The 19,895-nt window shown below is 49.0% G+C and overlaps 1 protein-coding gene across 4 annotated transcripts in view; it reads left to right on the top strand.

Annotated features, from left to right (window-relative positions):
• The window catches only part of NT5M (5',3'-nucleotidase, mitochondrial), a 90,519-nt gene that overhangs the window by 49,950 nt on the left and 20,674 nt on the right, over positions 1–19,895 (top strand). The window contains exons 6-7 of one of the 4 annotated variants that reach the window (XM_073881816.1): positions 1,510–1,686; positions 2,220–2,465. The exons of 1 other annotated variant lie outside the window; for it this stretch is intronic. The gene's annotated coding sequence lies outside the window, so the exon portion shown is untranslated. Of the gene's footprint in view, positions 1–1,509; positions 2,469–19,895 lie in introns of those variants that run through there. 2 more of the 4 variants (XM_073881815.1, XM_025863919.2) reach the window with 2 other exon arrangements.

Below are 19,895 nucleotides of genomic sequence, written 5' to 3'. Positions count from 1 at the left end.
CCCACCTGGTTGGGGAGGCCAGTTTCACAGGCAGGGGAGCCACTGAGCAGGTGAGGCCAAGGTGGCCCCCAAGATCCCGGCTCTCCCTCTGGCCCAGAAGGTAATGAACTCGGGGTCCCTCCATGTCTGTGCAGAGGATGCAGATGGAGGAGGACCCTGGCTGGGAGCCCATTAGTTGGCCGCCAAGGAGAGGCCAGGTGGCCCTGGGGCTGAGGGCTGTAGGGGGACCACCCAATCTGGCTGGGCCGAGAGCAGACCCTCATTACCCCTGAAGCAGGGACTCGGTAGTGCAAGCAGGTAGGGTGAGGCTCACGGCCTAAAGCCAGGAGACATGAGACCTGACCTGTGGCCCAAGCAGAAGCCAGCTCCTGGATCCAGATGTCCTCTTGGCTGGGACAGAAATGAGGGAGACCCTCTGAAGAGCAAGAGGGGATCTCAGCCCCTCCAGGGAGTGAGGATTTAGAGTTGAATGCTTCTGGAAACAGCCTGAGAGACCAAAGAAGACCATTTTAGGTGGAAAGAGGCTGAGTTAGTTTTAGTTGGCAATTAAAAAAATCGTTAGCAGTCATAGTTAATATCAAGCATGTATCTGCTTGGTATTATCTATAGAGCTTTGCTTACGTGTATTTGGTTTCTCCCACAACCTGCCCAGGAAGCGAGGCTCAGAGAAGTTAATTGACAAGCCCTGGGCCACCCAGTGGGCAGAGATGGGCTCTGAAGTCAGCTCCCAGAGCCTGCAGGGAAGAGCCAGAGGGCAGCCTGGCAGTGGGAGGGCCTGGGAACAGGGAGTCTGGGACTGGGTTTGCCACCAGCTTGCTGTGGGACCTCTCTGCAAAGCCACTTCTCTCTCAGCCTGTTCCAGAGCTGGTCAGCTTCCATGGTGGCATAAGGAAGGGTTGGAGGAAATAAGGACGTTTATTCCTCCCTGGAGAAAACGGACTTGCTCTGTGAAACAAATTGGTGAAATCGGTGGTGGGGACCCCCCACCCCCGGGGTCCGAGCTGTCGGCTCTCTGGAGGCTCTGATGGGAACCAGGGGCACTTATCCTGGCTTGGCCACCAGGTGGCAGCACAGCCCACTCTTGAAATTGTGTTTGGGGGGCGGGGGGGGGGGGTTGGGGACAGTAGTGATTAGTGAGTACACAGGCAATTGCTGGGAAAGAAGAAGGAAGGGCCAAATTCCCTAAGCTCCGTGCTGGCCCTCCTGGACCAGCTCTTCTTGCCTCTTCCTCCTGGGCTGTTGTGGACGAGGTGGGGGGGGCGCCTGGGTGTCAGGCCGAGGACCCTTGTCCAGCCTGCCTGGTGGGCAGGATGCCCTGTCTCCAGCCACAAACCTCAAACACCAGCCACCTTCAGGGACTTCAGGGGGCCTGAAGAGAAAAGGCATCCTGCTTCCGAGTCAGGAGCTTGTGCAGGTCCCAAGCCAGCTTTGGCTCCCTGAGGGTAAGGGGGAGACTCCTCGGCACTCCAGGAAGGCCCTCCCTGACCTGGCCCTGCCCGTGTCTCTCAGATACCCTGGACCTCTGCAGCCGCTGGAATGCATCTTACCCATGTCTTCACATGTGCTGTTTGCTGCCCTTTGCCAGAGGGTTTCTCTGCCAACCCCGACCTCCGACCTCCTGGTGGGGAGGCAGGCTGCCGTCCCTCCCAGCCCTGCGCCATCTGCAGGAAGGAAGGGCTGGTTCGAGTTAGTGACTGCGGTTGCAGGGGTGTGTGTGTGTGAGAGAGAGAGCGCGAGAGAGGAGTGCGGGCGGGGGGCAGAGGGAGAGGGAGAGAGAATTTTAAGCAGGCCCCACGCTCACTGCGGAACCCAAAGCAGAGCTCAATCTCACGACCCTGAGATCATGACCTGAGCCAAAATCAAGAGTCAGATGCTTAACTGACTGAGCTGCCCAGGCCTGGGGGCCAGGCCTCGGAGATGAACACATCCGCACAAGTCCCAGAGTGGCAGCCCTCCAAAGATAACGTTGGGGCTGTGACGAAATGACTCTTATGGATAGAGACGCGTAGAAATAGGAACCAAATCACCTGTCCAGTGAACACCTCAGCCCTGTTGGCAATTCGGATAAAATTTTTAAAATCCTGGGTTAGATTCCACAAAGCTGGTTCAGAAGCATAGGCTGGGGCAGGGGACAGAAATCAGGGTACTTAAAATTTAGAGGTCAGGGGAGAAGTGGGGCTTAGGAGATGCAGCCTGTGATGTTAACGGTGTTCTCCCAGATTCTGCAGCATCCTCCCTGGCTGGGATCCTCTTTTGTGCACAGACCGGTGATGCAGGCTGGAGCGCGGGATCTGCAGTTCACACCATGGCCACAGGATGGGGCCAGAGGACCAGCTCTGGCTGCTCCGTGCCTCTCTGGGGTCCCCAGAGTGTAGTCGGCCTCCTGGACCAGACCTGACCCGTATTCTGGTCCTCTCTTGGTGTTCCCAGCCACCAGCATCTCTCTCTCTCTTTTTTTTTTAAGATTTTATTTATTTACTTGAGAGAGAGAATGAGAGATCGAGAGCACGAGAGGGAAGAGGGTCAGAGGGAGAAGCAGACTCCCTGAGGAGCAGAGAGCCCGATGCGGGACTCGATCCCGGGACTCCAGGACCATGACCCGAGCCGGAGGCAGTCGCCCAACCGACTGAGCCACCCAGGTGCATCTCTTTCTGATACCCCTGTATGCTCTGGAAACCCCTGTGGGCTGAGCCTGGGCTGTGCACAGAGGGGACCTCAACTACTGATTCCTGAGTAGATGGATGAATGGCATCAGCTCTAACCCTCACCTAAGGAAGCAGTTCAGGCTCCAGGGAGAGAGCAGGTGGGAGACTGTAGTCCTGGGCGGGCCTGGCTAGGGGAGAATGCAGGCGCTGAGAGACCTTATGGGTCCCCTGTTCTCATGGAGATGGCACTGTTGTGGGGTCCCATCCAAGCTTGCTGCCTTCCCTCCTTCACGAGGCACCCCACACAAACCAGAGGCACAAGCTGGAGTCCTGAGGCATGGGCTACTGGCTAACAACATTTTTTCAGGAGAACTTTTACACCCTCCCACTCAAGTGCCCCCAGTCCGGCCGGGGACAGCTGGTGGCTGTTCTGGTTGGGCAGTGCCGAGCGGAGCTTCGGGATGAATGTGCTCACTCCTGTGTGCGCTGGAGGATTTGTCTCCACTCGCTCCGTGACCCAAGCCTGTCCACACGCTTCAGTTATCTCCCGGCCTCTGGTGGCAGTTGAGCCTGTGGCCTCTGACTGGAAACAAGGCTTACCATTGTTTGCTCAACATTCCCACTCCTGGCCCTTTGCTGTTCTCCTATCCTGCCCCACCCCCACAGCCTGTAACCCCCCCTTTCCTCTTCACTCAGTTCACCCCTGCTTGCCTCTGCCACCCCTCAGAAAGTTCTTGCAGACTGCCCTAGCCCCCTGGGACATCTACCTCTTCCGACCTCCTCAGCACGAACTGCGTCAACCACTAGCTTCAAACTTCTAGGGAGGCGTTTCCTGTGTAGTGGATGAAAGAGGAGGAAGAGGGAAAGGATCCAACATTTCTGGAGCGTACTCCAGACACTTTATCACGTCATTAATCTTCCCACACAACTATGAAGTCAGACCAGGATAATCTGGTTTTAATTTTGTGAAAACTGCAGCTGAGAAAGTGGAGCCTGGGTTCCACCCAACTCCGAAGGCCCTGCCATTCCCGCCATCCAGAGCTGCTGCTCTGAGTGGAAAGGAAAACACCCCAGGCACACACCAGTGGAGGGGTCAAGTGGCTGCTGACTCACACTGAAGCCTCCCCACATGGTCCCAAATCCCAACAACATGACAAACAGGAATGGTGCCACTGGTGAACCAGAAACTGCCTAACACCTTAAAGGTGGAAGGCGACTGGGGCTGATGGAAGGAGGGAGCCATGGGAGAGGGGTGGCCAGAGGCCCTGGAGGGGGGATCTGGGGACTCAAGAGGGCCTTGGGCTCCTGGCAGAACAACTAACTGTTTAGGGAGCCACCAGGTGAGTTGAACCCTCTTCCCTACCACCCACATGCATGTCACACACACACACACACACACACACACACACACACACACACACACACCTGGGCCAAGCAGAGAACTCTGGTATCTGTGTTTTGGGGGAACTGGGGAGAAGCAAGTGTGGGTGCTATAGCTGAAGAGATAGGCAGTGTCCCAGAAAGCTGGTAACACCCAGGGAGAATGGAGACCCCCAAGCACAGAACATTAGGGATTGCATAGTGATACATTCTCTTCCCCCCGCCCCCCCCCCCGAATGAGGGAAGGCAGGCTGTGGGAAATCGATTTGGTGTCTTCAGCTAGAGTGAAACTCAGATACAGGGATGAGCCCATGAATGATGGCATCAAAGTCCTAAACAAGAGAATTGATACCCAAGGAAAGGGAGTTATGTAGCCAGAACAATAATTTAGAACAGGTGTGGTTAGTATCCTTAGATGTAGTAGAATATTGGACCCTCCAAAAGATCAAAGAATTTGGAAAATTAAAATCTAGTCATGGAAAAAAAAACCCAATAAATAGGCTGAATAGCAGAATGGACATAGCTGAATAGCCAATAGTGGGTTGGAAGATTAAGTTGAGGACTCCTAGAATGCAACACTAAAAGGACAAGGAGATCCAAAGAACGAAATTTTGTTTCCTAGTCCAAAAGGAGACAAGAATGTGGGGGAGAAATTGTCCAGGGTTGAGGTTGACAGTGTCCCAGAACTCTGATTAAAATAGGTCACCAGGGCGCCTGGGTGACTCAGTTAAGCATCTGCCTTCAGCTCAGGTCATGATCCTAGGGTCCTGGGATCAAGTCCCGCATCCCTGCATCGGGCTCCCTGCTCAGTGGAGTCTGCTTCTCCCTCTCCCTCTCCCCCTGCTTGTGCTCTCTCTCTCTGTCAAATAAATAAATTAAATTTAGGAAAAAAAAAAAAAGGTCACCAGTGCCAGGCAGGATGAATGAAAGAGATTCACTACTGGACAGAGTATTGAAATTTTAGAACACTGGGGGTAATAAATTCTAAATATTTCCGGACAAAAACCAGGCTACCTGCAAATGACATAATACTAGAAACAAGAAGAAAGTGATTATCTTCAAAATCTAAGGGAAGATAATTTCAAACTCAGAATTCTATACCCAGCTAAATGTAAGAAGAAAACCACATCCTGAAGACATGTGATTTCTTAGAATGTTTAGCATTGAAAAAAAACTCCCTTTTAAAAATAATACTAATTGATGTGCTCTAGCAAGAAGAAAAATTAATCCAAGAAATGAAATACAAGAAACAATGATTAGCCAAGAACCAATAAAATTTATTAAATTTAAGTAAGTGTTGATTGTGTAAGAATTAATTACAATCTGGAGCTAAGATCACAGATATTATCAACAGAGGAAAAAACAAAACAACATAAGAAATAGAAAACATAAGTAATATCAGGAATAAGTTCAAACATTTTAAAAATGGCAATAAATGTGAATGGGTTAAAATTTAAAGAAAAATCTTCACAGATAAAAAATACAATCCTGCCTTCAAGAGACACATATAAATGGTAACGACTCAGGAAGGGTGTACATAGGAGAATAGAAAGAGACATACTACATGAGTCCTAACAAAGGAATATTGGTGAGTGTACATCAATATCAGACGAGACAAAATCCAAAGAAGAACATTAAAAGGGGACAAAGTTGGACTCATGTTGCTAAAAGAGACAATCTACCAGCAAAATAAAAGTTATGAAATTGTATGCCCCTAACAAAATTGCTTCAAAATGTTTACAACAAAGACTGATAGAACTATAAAGAGAAATGGGCAATTTCACAATTAGAGCAGGAAAGTTGAATATATTTTTTCTCAGAAACTGACAGATCAAAGAGGCAGAAATAAGGAACACATATATGTGTGTATAAATATGTATTTTATACATATATTTATATATACAGTTCAAAAAAGAAATTACACTATTTTCAAATATACAGGGACTGGGCCTGAAATTGAAGTCTTGAAAAAGAAAATATAAAGCAAATTATTTTGTAGACAATCTGATCATCTCCTTAGAAAAGGGAGAAAGAGCCAATGGCAGAGTTGTGGGATTGTAAGACCACATGCAAGAACCGTTGCTTCCCTGGCAGTGGGAATGGGAAAGAGCAAGACAATTATGAGAGATGACATTTGGAAGGCGGGGCAAGGGGCAGGGAGAGCAAGGACAAGAATGATAATGGGAGGCCTCTCCTGGCTGAGGAGGTGAGAGCTGGGAGGGATTGTCTCCCAAGTGTAGGGAAGGCGCAGAGCAGATGAGTCTGGGCTTGCCAATGGTTAGTGAGTGCCATGCGTCTCCAAGTGGTGTGTATGAATGATCTAATCCTTGAGGTGGGTGCTATGAATGCACCCATTTTGCAGGTGGAAAACCCAGGATGTACATAGGGATAGTGAATCATAGCAGGGTTGGGGTTTGGACTTGGGTCCATCTGATGCCAACACTGCTCTCAATCTTTAAACCATATGAAGAATGTAAATCACCATAAACAGGTGCTCTTAACCCTGCTCTATGTACCCTTCTAGGGAGAGAGTCTGTTGGTTTTATCTGACTTTAAGGAAGTCTATGATCCAGGAAATTTTAAGAATCTCTGACTCCCATATTGGGCTACTTTCCTGAATTAGAAAGGAGGGACTCTGAGAGCCTGGCAGTGGGGAGGGTGCTGGCCTCTGAGCTTCTGGGGCCACCGGAAACCTGGGCAAGAGGTCCTGGGATAGACTGTGCTGGCCATTCTGATGCTCCCACAAGTCAGGACCGGACACGTGGTTCCATCTAGGCTCTCAGAGAAAGGAGAGACAGACTATCTGAGAACACCTCTCTAGTCCAACCCTGCCATCATAGATAGGGCCTCTGAGGCCCAGAGAGGTTGCCCCGGTCACCCATGGCCCTACAGCTGGTTGGTGGCTGATGGTTGCAGCCAGGGAGTGGTCAACACCCTCCCATCTCAAGGTCCTGAACTCGATGGTCCAGCCTCTCCTCCCATGGTGTGATGTCCAGGAATGAAGGAAGAGCCCAGTTCTCCAGGAAACCTGTGAGGCAGCAAAGGGACCAGAAGAAGACATCAGCCTGTGGCCAAATGGGTTGACTTTTTAAAATTGTGGTAAAATACATATAACATAAAATTTGTCATTTTAACCATTAAAAAATGCACAATTCAGTAGCATTAAGTACATTTGCCATGCTGCCGCGACCAGCACCACCATCTAGTTCCAGAACTTTCTCATCACCCCAAACCCATTTGCTGTCACTCTTCATGCTCCCCTCCCTCAGCCCCTGGAAACTACCAGTCTACTTTCCATCTGTGCATTCGTCTATTCTGGAGATTTCATGTGAACAGAATCCAACAGTGGCCTTCTGTGTCCAGCTTCTTTCACTTAGCATATTTCCAAGGTTCATCCATGCTATAACAAGCATCAGGACTTCATTCTGTTTTATGACCTAATAATATTCCATTGTGTGGATAGATTACATTTTAATGTTTACCATTCGTCTGTTGAAAGACATCTGGATTGTTTCCATCTTTTGGTGTTGTGACTAGTGCTGTTATGAACACTGATGTACAAGGTTTTGTTTGAACACCTGCTCTCAGTTCTTTTGGGTGTATACTTGGGAGCAAAATTCCTGAGTCATATGGTAATTCTATGCTTAACTTGTCAAGGAACCACCAAACTGAAGTCCACAACAGACTGGATTTTTCCTGGCCCCTCCTCTCTACGTTCAGCACCCCATTCCTGGACAGCTCCCTGCCCCCTACCCCCAGCAGCTGCATCTGCTTTCCTAGGTTCCAGACCCACTCCCCCAGGGCCTGCATGACCCCTCGGACCTCCCAATGCATTTTCTTTCTCAAGTCTGCTCCAGCTGTGCTTGCCTCTTTTCTTTGACATTCAGTGTCCCTGCAGCATGGGTCCCAACAGGTGACAAGCCCCCACCTCAGGCTGGCACCTGGACCACAGGTCATGAGGGTAAGGGTGGTACACCTACTGTGTGCTGCTGGTCTAACTATGCATATTGTCCCACTTCATCCTCGTAGCAAGGCCTGAGACAGGTACTAGTATTGTCCCCATTTGTGGATGTGGAAACCAAGGCTCAGAGAGGTTCAGCCACTTGCCCAGGACCACACAGCTAGTAAAGGGGCGGAGTATAGGCTTGAAACAGTTAGTCTGTCTCCTCAGGGGTTAAGACAGATCGCTGGGCTCCTGGGAACAACAGAAAACCCCTCTAACTTTCAAAAAAGACGGTCAGAGATTAGGACCTGGGCTCCAGAACAGACAGATGTAGGAGAGATGGTGGCTCTTGAGAGAAGTGCCTCTCGCAGGGGGGTAAGGTCAGAATGAGGGTCCTCTCAGGGCTGGCTGTCATCAGATCCCATATTTCCTGGCTACTTTGGCCTTTAAGGGCCTGCTGAGCCTGGGGGAGTTGACAGATAGCTGAGAGATTATGATCTTGCTCCAGTGTGACTGGAACACATGCAATTTCTTGGTGAGATGGTTTGTGTCCCCATTGGCAGGCTGCGAGTGAAGGGGTACTCCCCAATAGTGAGTATAATCAATCCTCAGCCCCATCAAGGACCCAGGCGGCACACAGAAGCGGGGGAGGGTGCCCACATGCCCACGTGTCAAAGTGCTGGAGCCTGAACATAACACAAACACCCGGCTGGTGGCCATTCCACAAGCCCTTCCTCCAGATGAAGAACCAGCCTCCAGGGGCAGTGACTGGCCTCTTGGTGGGCCTCCTTCTCCTCCTCTTTGGCAGGAAGGCTGGGCATTCATCTGTGGCTGCATTAGACTTGAGTCAGGCCTCATGCTGTCTTCTCAGCGTGGGCTCTGGCTCAGGTTCCAGCTGATCCCTGAGGGCGGAAGGCAAAAAGGAGGTCTGCAGCATGCTGGGCCCTGTCCTAGGTGCAGGATCGTGCTGGGGAAGGCAGACCCCATCCCTGCCTTCCTGAGCATAGGCCACACACGCAAAGGAGAAGGTGGTGGTGGGCCATGAGGAACACCACTCTCTTCCCTGTATGGATTCCGAGTAGGGGTGGCCACCGAGGATGCTCAGGAGGCCCCGGGAGCCCCAAGGCATATATGTCAGCACTGAATGGACACCAGGACCTTGCACCCAAGCAATCCAACTGGCTGGGGGACCTTTGCTCTCCCGTGGATACAGCAGTCTCCCAGGTTCCAGCCCCCAGAAACTCCTCCCCACTGGAGCCCCTGGAAAACAGTTTCTGGATCCAGGTAGCTGAAGATCAGGTCCCTGACGGTGGAGACCTTGATGATTACCCACTGCTTTGTGGATTCCATGAGAGGGAGTGAGGGCAGAAGGGAGGGAGGGACAGACATATAAACTGGGACAAGAAGGAGGAGCAGGAGTCAGCTAGGCAGAGGAGGTGGTAGGGGTGAGGGGAAAGGGATAATGTGTGAAGACCCTGGGGCAGGAGGGACATGGTCTTGATAGGCGGGCACTGAAACAAGGCCCATATGGTGGCTAGTGTAGATGGGGACAGGAAGCAGATGAAGGAAGAGGCAGAGGTAGGCAGAACCTCTACCCTGTCCCTACCTGGTGATCCTAGCTTGTTATGGCACCCTTAGCTATCAGCCAGCTTATTACAGTGACCTGCCCACACCTTATCTCCCTGGGTGACTGTAAGTGTCCTCCAGGTCAGACTGTCCTTCTCAGCCTTATCTGTACCTGACACAGGGACTGGTTGGTGCCTGGTGATTGTCCACAGGACCCATAAATGAATTAGATGTTCCAATTAACCATCCAATCTCACAGAGAGATAAAAACCAGGGTTAGGTGAGGTTGAGAGACCTGTGTCCTTGCTATATCCCTGAATTCCTAGGATGGGTAGGGCAGCCCCCTGGGTGGGCCTCCACTCTTAAGCCAGAGTGTGCTTAAAGGAGCCAGACAGGGAGAAAGAGAAATCAGGTCTCCACAGCTCTTCTGGAAGGGGAAACACCTTCTTGAAACCTTGGAAGGCTCCCTGGAAGAGGTGATCCCAAGGTAGCTGTCTCCTCTAGCCCCACTGGACTTCTGACCCACTCTCCCTTGAACCTAGAGACCCAGCCCATTCCCTTTCTGACAGGGGCTTGTCTCCTCTGGTTTGAGGGCCCGGGAGGGAGCAACAGGAAGTGGGAACAAGGCAGCCACCTTGCTCAGGGACACTGGTTAATTCATTGGGTTTTGCTGCTTTCCGAAGCTCTGCACCCCTCAGTTGAATATTCAGGCTGGCTCCTGGCTTAGTCCTGCCTGCGTCTGTGCAGCTCTATTTTTACAGCCCTGGGGATGGCTGACGAAAACATTTAAAAAGACACAAAAATTAAAAAATTTAAAAGTCGGGTTCCCAGCTGTTCTGTTTGGAAAGCAGGATGACATCTGCGTTCTGTCTCGCGGAAGTGCATGCTATCTCCCCCCCCCCCCCCCTGAGGGCCCAGGGGCTTTGGAAACCGGGCTCAAGCCCCCACTTTGCCACTCACCCTCTGTGTGACCTTAGCCAACCCCCTTCTTGTCCTGTGCCTCAGTTTCTACTATGTGATAAAGAGAAATTCGGACAAGTTGATTCTTGTTTAAATTTGGGTGATTCAAGAACTTTTTCCCTGCAGGAGACAGGTGTGACGGGGAGGCAGCTTCCTTTCTCTGTTTCAACATCCTGTCCCTCTCCATCTTTTGACTAATTCCCCTAAAAAAGCTCCACTTTTAACCTGGAGGAGGGGTCCTGCCAGGGTCCTTGCAGTGGGTTGGGAGGCTGTGGGGACAGGGATCAGCATCCCTGAGTCCTAGTCTTGACCTTGCACCCTTTTGGGTCTGTTTCCATATCTGTCAAAAGGCGGTGGGGGAGGGCGTAACAATGCTCACCCTGCTCACTTTAGACAGCAGTGGTGGGACTCCAAAGTCACAAAAAAATGTATGTCGTTGATGAGACTCAGGGTCCCTTCAATGCCACCAAGTTTCATGTCCAGATATTAACTGAGCACTTCGGGTACCGGAAAATTCATGAGAGTTGACACGCAGGGTGGGGGGGCCACCTGTACAAGGTGATTTCTGAGGTAGTCCTGGTGAGGAGCAATGGTGCCTCTCAGCTCCCCTCGTGGGAACAGAGTCGCCCGGATGTGGCCAGGGTTCACCCCCATGACCTCTCCCTTTGCAGGATGTGGTGGCCACACCAATCTCTCTCTCCCACGTGTTCTCTGCAATGTGACCTCACCTTCCCCCTTGAATCTGGGTGAATGTGAACTCACTTTGGAGCAATCGAATGTGCAAAGCAACCTGAAGCTGAGGACAGAAAAGGCAATGAGGTTTCCACTTTCTTGGCGGCTTTGACATTGGGTAGCTGTGGACCTTTTGCTGAGCTGGCTTCTCTGGGGCTCTGGGAGCCTCTTCTATCAAGTGAGTGATGGCAAGATGATGGCTCTGATCAGCTTAACTAGTGCTCACCAGAACTTCCATCCCTTCCCCCTCGCTCCCCAGAGGAGGTGTGGCCAACGTGCCTTGACCAGGGAAACCAAAGCAAAAGTGATAGCTGACACATCCTGGAGGCAAAAAAACCATGTGTGGTTCTTAGTCCTGCCTGAGTCTGTGCAGCTCTACAAGTCAGCCAAGTCCGACTTGGCCTCATGTCAAGATGGGGGTGTCACAAGACACTAAACACCTCTTACTCTGTGCTCTGAAGTTCTGTGAAGAGAGAGACCCTTCCCACTAAACCTAACCTTTGTGGTATGAAGCCATTGAGATTTGGGGGTGGTTTGTTACTGCAGCATGAAATAACTATTTTGACTGATGCAACGATAAAAACTAATAATAATCACAAAGATTCCTCATGGTATTGTTGAGAGTCTGGGTCAGCAATCAATTTAGTGCTAGCTCTTACTACAATGCCAATTCCCTATCTTAGGTGGATTTCCCCAAAGCACATGATGAGACAAAGATCTGAATGCAAGAAGTGTATCTGGAAAGTGATTCCAAGGAGCATAGATAGGGAAGTGGAAATGAGATGGGGGAGAAAAGGGGGTTCAGTTATAGTGTGTAGGGACTAGCCGGTTACGACTGTGTGCAGTTGCGGTTCAGTTCTTCCCAGGACCTCTGGGAGACCTCTCAGCGTGCATCAGGTTGTCCCAACCCCGAGGGGCAGGGAGCTGGGGTCATTAGCTGAGGGCTGCTCCCGGGGGCGTAGGGCCCAGGGTCTAGAGTGGAGAAGCAGGACGCGGGTGCCGGGGAGGCATCTGCTTTCGCAGCCAGGAGGTGGGACTCCGGGGGTGGGAGCGCGCAGACCCCAGCTCAACCCGGGCCCCCTGACTTCCCGGCTGGCCTGGATCGCCCACGCTCCAGGTGGGAGAAGTGCACACTGGGACGGGCCCCGGGGTCCAACAACGAGCGCTGGGCAGGAAGGGACTGTCTGGCGTGCACCTGCCGGAGTGACTGTGACCGTGCGGGCTGCGAGTGAGCCACGCGCGCACCGGCCGGGCCCCAGACGCCGAGCCTCGCTCCTGCCTCGCGCCCGCACCCACAGCACCTTCGTCTCGCCGCCCCTGTGCCGCCCGCCGTCCGCGGCACCCGCGAGCAGGCGGCCTCGGAGAGACCGCGACACCCGCGTGGCTGCCGGAAGAGCCAGTTCCCAGTTCCCGGCCCCACACTTTGAGGTCCCCTTTAGGCTCTTCAACAAACGGAAGAAGAGATTGACGCTGCTCGCTGTGGACCTTGGGGGAGCATGGGTGCCCAGAAAGGGCTTTGAATTAGGCATCGGGCAACTTCTAACCCTGGCTGTGTCTTCCTTAGCTGTGTGACCTTGGGCAGGACACTTGACCGCTCTGGTTTACCTCTCAAGTTCTCTTCTCTAAAAGGAGAGGAGAGGCTTGGGCTGCACTGAGGTAGGGGAGTATTGTGTTAGGGGCTGGCGTAGGAGTCAGCCAGATCTGGGTTCAAATGCTGCGGCTGCTGCCACTGCTTGCTGACTGCTTGATCTTGGCCAGGAGACGTCCTCTCTACGAGCCCAGCTTCCTCTTCTGTTATGAGGAGAGATCATGCATGCTGAAGGACCCAGGGTGGGGCCTGCTACTCTGCATCATCCGGTATTCTCAGTGTCAGCCATGACTGGGAAGGTCTTGGCCCTTCCACCCTTGCGGTATGACCCTGAGAAACACAGGGGACCTCTCTGGTTATAATATCTGACCCTGCTTTGCCCAGATATTTGCACGGACAGATGAGGCAGTGGGTATGATATGACGGATTAGGGCCAATGAGGAAAGAACAGGGATCAGCGGTGAGCATTACAATCCATAAGGAGAAGCTGAGGTCGACAGTATAGACCCCATCCCAGTGTGCAGGGCACACTTTTTTGTTTGTCCTCCATCCCTGGAGACACTTACTCTCCACCACTCCTAACACCATCTCTGATTAAAAGAAAAAAAAAAATCAACTCCAGGCATCCATCATTTATTCATTCATCCTCTGGACACACTTGTTTAGTAACTTACAGGCCTTTGGGGGAAGAGGATTCAAGACAAAGGTACATATAATTGAGTTGGAGTGAAAAGTATATAAACAAATAACTCAAAACCCGGAGGTTTAGTTAAATTTTGGAGTAAACTGTCACACTGAGAAATTGCTTCTTCACTATGTGATGCTGTGAAAGCCTCATAAGGAAGAGAGGGCAGGTCCCCTGTCCAGAAGGGCCCCTGCCCCACCTGGGACAAGGGTCCATACCCTTCTGACTCCCAGGTGTGGGAAAAGATTTTTGGATTCTAGGGCGGGAAAAGAGCAGGTAAAGCTGTCAGGCACTTGGAGACATCACCAAAAATTTGAGAAGGAGCAGGAATGGAGGGCTGGGTTCTCCAAGACTGAACCCGACCGGGCCATTGGGCACTTGGAGACTGGGAGAACTGGAGGCCACCAGACATTCAGTGTGGTCTGAGCAAGGGGTGATGCCAGCTGAGGATCCCTGCACCTGAGAGTCAGGACCTGCCCCATGTAGTCCTGGAGTAGCCAAGTTCTCATCTGTTCTGTGGGTCTGGGAGGGAAGAGATCCCAAAATTAATTGGTTCTGACTTCTCCTCATCTATGGGTAAGTGGTTGCTCAAATGGGATTTCAAATGACTTTAAAGAGGCATGAATGTAAAGAAAACCACAGCGGACCAGAACTTCTGGGATACAGCAAAAGCAGTGCTAATTGGGAAGTTTATAGCTGTGAATGACTACATTAAAAAAGAAGGAAGATCTCAAGTCATCAACCGAATGTGACAACTTAAGGAACTAGAAAAAGAAGAATAAACTAAGCCCAAAGCTAGCAGAAAGAAGGAAATACAATTAGAGAAGAGATCAATAAAATAGAAAATAGGAAACAAGGGAGAAAATCAATGAAACCAAATTTGGTTCTTCAAAACATAAGAAAATTTTAAAAATTGACAAGCCATTAGCTAGAGGGACTGAGAGAGACTGGGGTGGGGGGGGGACCTCAAGTTATTAAAATCAGGAATGAAAGTGAGGACATTACTACTGATTCTAGGGAATTAAAACTGATTATAAGAGAGTACTATGAACCATGAATGACTTTACTCCAATGAATTGGATAAGCCAGATGAAGTGGACAAATTTCTAGAAACATGCAACCTATCAATACTGAATCACAAAGAGATAGAAAATCTGAATAGGTGATCAGATCAGTAATCAAAAACCTCCTGACAAAAGCCGTAAACCTGATGGCCTCACCGGTGAATTCTACCAAACATTTACAGAAGAACAAACATCAATCTTCCTTGAATGTTTCAAAAAATTTGAAGAGAAGGAAACACTTTCTAACTCATTCTATGAGGCCAGCATTACCCTGAAACCAAAGCCAAAGAAACTACAAGGAAGCTACAGACAAATACCCTTTATGAATATTGGTGCAAGAACCCTCAGAAAATACCAGCAAACTGAATTCAGCAGCATATTGAAAGGATTATACACCATGACCAAATGGGATTTATACCAGGAATGCAAGGATGATGCAATATACAAAAATCTATTAATATGATATACCACATTCCCAGAACAAAGGAAAAAAAACCCACGAGTATTGCATACAGGTACTCAGACAGGTTTTTATACACCCATGTTCACAGAGGCATTATTCACAACAGCCAAAAGGTGGGAATGATGCAAGTGTCCATTGATGGAGAAATGGATAAACAAAATATGGTCTACACATCCAAGAGAATATTATTCAGTCTGAAAAAGAGAAGGAATTCTGACGCCTGCTACAACATGACTGAAACTTGAGGACATTCTGCCAAGTGAAAAAAAGCCAAATACTGTGTGATTCCACTTACATGAGACACCTACGGTAGTCAAATTTATAGACAAAAAGTGAAATGGTGGTTGCCAGGGGCTAGAGGAAAGGGGATGAAGAGTTAGCATTTAACTGGGACAGAGTTTCAGATTGGGAAGATGAAAAAATTCTGTGGATGGATGATAAAGATGGTTGCACAAAAATGTGAATATGCTTAATTCTGCTGAACTGTGCACTTAAAAATGGCTAAGCCAGACACAGGGCTGCACACCTGTAGTCCCAGCAATCCAGGAGGCTGGGGCAGGAGGATCACTTGAGGCCAGAAGCAACAGGTTGTGCAAGAAGGGCTGAACCTGCCCAGGTCAGAAATGGAGCAGGTAAAAAAAAAAATGGTTAAAATAGTAAAATTTTTGTTATGTGTATTTTACCATAGTAAAAATGTAAAGTTCACAAAACAAAAATAATGAGGTGATGTATGACCCATGGTGTTGTGGGAAAACTTATACCTGTGACAAGTTTATAATATAAGGTATTGATGAATGTGGTCTTAGGAAAGGTTGAACAAAATGCCATGGGAAGCCAGAGTGGGGAGTAAATGCTTGCGCACAGAGGGACTGAAAGCTGCTTTTGAGCTGGACTTCCCAGGAGGGCAGGGTGGAGAGGGGTTTACAGGCAGTGGCACTGCATAGGCAAAGCCTGGAGGGGAGTTAGGGCTGTCCTGGGGTGATCTGCTGTGACTGGTAGCAGGACCCAGGAGAGGGGCAATCTAGGGGAAGGCAGGCCTCACCTGCTCCAGTCAATCCTCAAGCTTGCCTGCTCACTCGTGGGGCTTGGGGCCCTGGTGACCCTCCCTGAGCAGCTTGCTGGAGCGGAAGGGTTAATCCACGCTTCTTATTTCACTTGGGAGGAAATGGGTGTCCGGAGTGCGGTGAAGTGCTGGGAGGTAATTCAATAAGGACACATAACTGCTAAAACTCTAATGTGACCACAGCTAGGTATTATAGGTATTTTATCCATATCAAAGAGGTTGGTGGAACTGCTGTGTCTGTTATGTTACTTTCAAGTAACAAGAAAGGGAATTCATGGGCTCAAGTATCTGAAAAGAAAATCCCGAACAGTGTTGTTTCATGCAGGGCTTGCTCCAAGCTCAGTGAGGTCTCTCAGGTCCTGCTCCCTGTCTCTCTGCCCTGCCTTCTGCAGAGGATACTTGTCCTAGGGAGAAGGAGGAGTTCCTCCTGGCCCTATGATGGGTGTTGGAGTTCCCAGGGATATGTGCCCCATGCTCAGGTTCAGAAGGAGTGTTCCCAAGATGGAGTGACTCCAAGTGGACCAACTTGACGCTGGCCGGGGATGGAATGTTCTAGTTAGCATAGACTGAGTCCTGTAATTAGTTTTGCCCTAGGATCCAGGTGTGGAACCAGGACCATCTGGATCTCAACTGGAATCAGGGATTATTGGGGAGGAAGGGGAGGGAAGTGGATGTTGAGATCAATTCTGAGTGCTGAATTTTAAGAGATATCACAACAAATGAAGAAAAAATGTTAGAAATGCTTTTGGCTGGAAGTAAGAGAAAAATGCAACCAATGGTGAATAAAACAAATAGAAGCCTGGGGCCCCCCAGCGGCTGGCACGATTAAACTGTCCAGCAATGTTTCCCTAAGCAGCCAGGCTCCATCTGTACTCTTGCTTCTCCGCTTGGTGTGCTCACTTTTATTCTTTTGTTGCTTGATGACTGCCATAGCCCCAGGAATAATACCCACGTTCAAGGCAGGGAGGTGGGGAACAGATCAAACCTACAAGCTCACTTCCCATGTCATCCCTCTTATTGGGATGCAGGGGCCTTTCCAGGTGCTTCTGAAGGGACTTTCATTTAGATCTTGGTCCAGAACTGGGTCATATGGGCACTTGTACTTGTAGGTAGGTAGGTTGACCAACCATCTCGGTTTGCCAGGGACTTTTGGTGCTAAAACTGGACAAGCCCTGGGCAAACCAGATAAGAGGGTCAGGCCAACTGGAAGGAAGACTGGAGAAGTGAATTTGGGGCTTCCTGGGCTCTATTGTAGGGAGCTGCAGAGAAGGAGGGGCTGTTGGTGGGTTTTAGCACAGCCATTAGCAGTGTCTACACAACCAGGCTGGTGGAGGGATTCAAAATCAAGACATATCCAGAATAGGCAAAGGGACTTAAAAATTAACCTAAAAATTAGGAGATGTTATATATTCTGGATATGTGTTGCAGTATACTCTCCCAGTTTATGGGTCGCCATTTTACTCTCGGAATAATGTCTTTGATGAACAAACATTCTTAATTTAGCATAGTTCAGTTTATCATTTTTCTCTTTATAGTTAGCACTTTTAGTGTCCTAAGAAAGCATTACCTTCTCCAAGATCATGAAAATACTCTCATTTAAAAAAAAATTTTTATTTTTCCTTTTTTGAAGATTCTACTTATTTATTTGAGAGAGGGAGAGAGGGTGGGGAGAGCACAGAGGGAGTGGGAGAGGGAGAAGCAGCCTCCCCGCTGAGCAGGGAGCCCGACGTGGGGCTCGGTCCCAGGACCCTGAGATCATGACCTGAGCCGAAGGCAGACGCTTAAGCAGCTGAGCCACCCAGGCACCCCTAAAAAAGATGGCTTTATTGAGAAATAGTTCACACACCATACAATCCACCCATCTAAAGTGTACAATTCAGTGGCTTGTAAGATATTCAAGCACCATCATCACAGTCAATTTAAGACTTGCCTCACCTCAAAAAGAAATCCTATACCCTTTAGCTGTCACACCCTTATCCCCATCCCTCCCTCACTCTCAGGCCTCAGCAACCATTCTACTTTCTGTCTCAATAGATTTCCCTATTTTGCATGTTTCATATAGATGGAATTTTGTATCTGGCTTCTTTCACTTTGTATAATGTTTTCAAGGTTCACCCATGTAGTAGCACGAGTCAGAATTTTATTCATTCTTATTGCCAAATAATATTCCATTGCATGGCTATGCCGTGTGTCTGTTGGCCATTTGGATGTCTTCTTTGGAAAAATGTCTGTTCAAGTCTTCTGCCTATTTTTTTTAAGACTTTTATTTATTTATTGAGAGAGAGAGAGAGAGAATGGTAGAGAGCATGAGAGAGAGGAAGGTCAGAGGGAGAAGCAGACTCCCCGCTGAGCAGGGAGCCCGATGTGGGACTCGATCCCGGGACTCCTGGATCATGACCTGAGCCGAAGGTAGTCGCTCAACCAACTGAGCCACCCAGGCGCCCCTCTTCTGCCCATTTCTTGATTGGATCATTTGTTCTTTGTGTGTCGAGTTTGATAAATTCTTTATAGATTTTGGATACTAACCCTTTATCTGATTTGTCATTTGCAAATATCTTCTCCCATTCTGTCCGTTGTCTTTTTTTTAAATAAAATTTTATTTATTTGTCAGAGAGAGAGAGAGAGAGCACAAGCAGGGGAGCGGCAGGCAGAGGCAGAGGGAGAAGCAGGCTTCCCGCTGAGGAAGGAGCCCGATGCAGGACTCGATCCCAGGACCCTGGGATCATGACCTGAGCCAAAGGCAGACGCTTAACCAACTGAGCCACCCAGGCATGCCATGTCTTTTGGTTTTGTCCACTGTTTCCTTTGCTGTGCAAAAGCTTTTTATCTTGATGAAGTCCCAATAGTTCATTTTTGCCCTTGCTTCCCTTGCCTTTGGTGATGTGTCTAGCAAGAAGTTGCTGTGGCAGAGCTCACAGAGATTGCTGCCTGTGTTCTCCTCTAGGATTTGGATGGATTCCTGTCTCCCATTTAGGTCTTTCATCCATTTGAGTCTATTTTTGTGTGTGGTGTAGGGAAATAGTCAGTTTCATTCTTCTGCATGTGGCTGTCCAATTTTCCCAACACCATTTGTTGAAGAGACTTTTTTCCATTGGCTATTCTTTCCTGCTTTTTTTTTTTTTTTAAGTAAGCTCAATGCCCAGCGTGGAGCCCAACCGAGGCCTTGAACTCATGACCCTGAGATCAAGAATTGGACATTTAACCTACTGAGCCACCCAGGTGGCCCTTTCTGTCCTGCTTTGTCAAAGACTAGTTGACCATAGAGTTGAGGGTCCATTTCTGGGTTCTCTATTCTGTTCCATTCTATGCATCTGTTTATGTACCAGTATCTACTGTCTTGATGATTACAACTTTGTGATAGAGCTTGAAGTCCAGAATTGTGATGCCACCAGCTTTGTTGTTGGTGGTGTTGTTGTTGTTGTTTCAGCAGACCTTTGGCTATTCAGGGTCTTTTCTGGTTCCATACAAATTTTAGGATTATTTGTTCCTGCTCTGTGAAAAAAGTTGATAGTATTTTGATAGGGATTGCATCGAATGTATAGACTGTTCTAAGTAGCATAGACATTTTAGCAATATTTGTTCTTCTAATCCAAGAGCATGGAATGTTTTCCCATTTCTTTGTGTCTTCCTCAATTTCTTTCATGAGTGTTCTATAGTTTTCTGAGTATAGATCCATTGCCTCTTTGGTTAGGTTTATTCCTAGGTATCTTATGGTTTTTGGTGCAATTTTAAATGGGATTGACTCCTTAATTTCTCTTTCTTCTGTCTCATTGTTAGTGTATAGAAACGCAACTGATTTCTGTGCA

Source organism: Callorhinus ursinus, unplaced genomic scaffold, assembly GCF_003265705.2.
Source record: "Callorhinus ursinus isolate GAN/ISIS: 27379988/994484 unplaced genomic scaffold, GSC_fseal_2.0 scaffold43, whole genome shotgun sequence".
In the NCBI taxonomy this organism is placed as follows: Eukaryota; Metazoa; Chordata; class Mammalia; order Carnivora; family Otariidae; genus Callorhinus; species Callorhinus ursinus.
The sequence above is the reverse complement of the archived record's forward strand: the minus strand, read 5'-3'. Positions and strand labels throughout refer to the sequence as shown.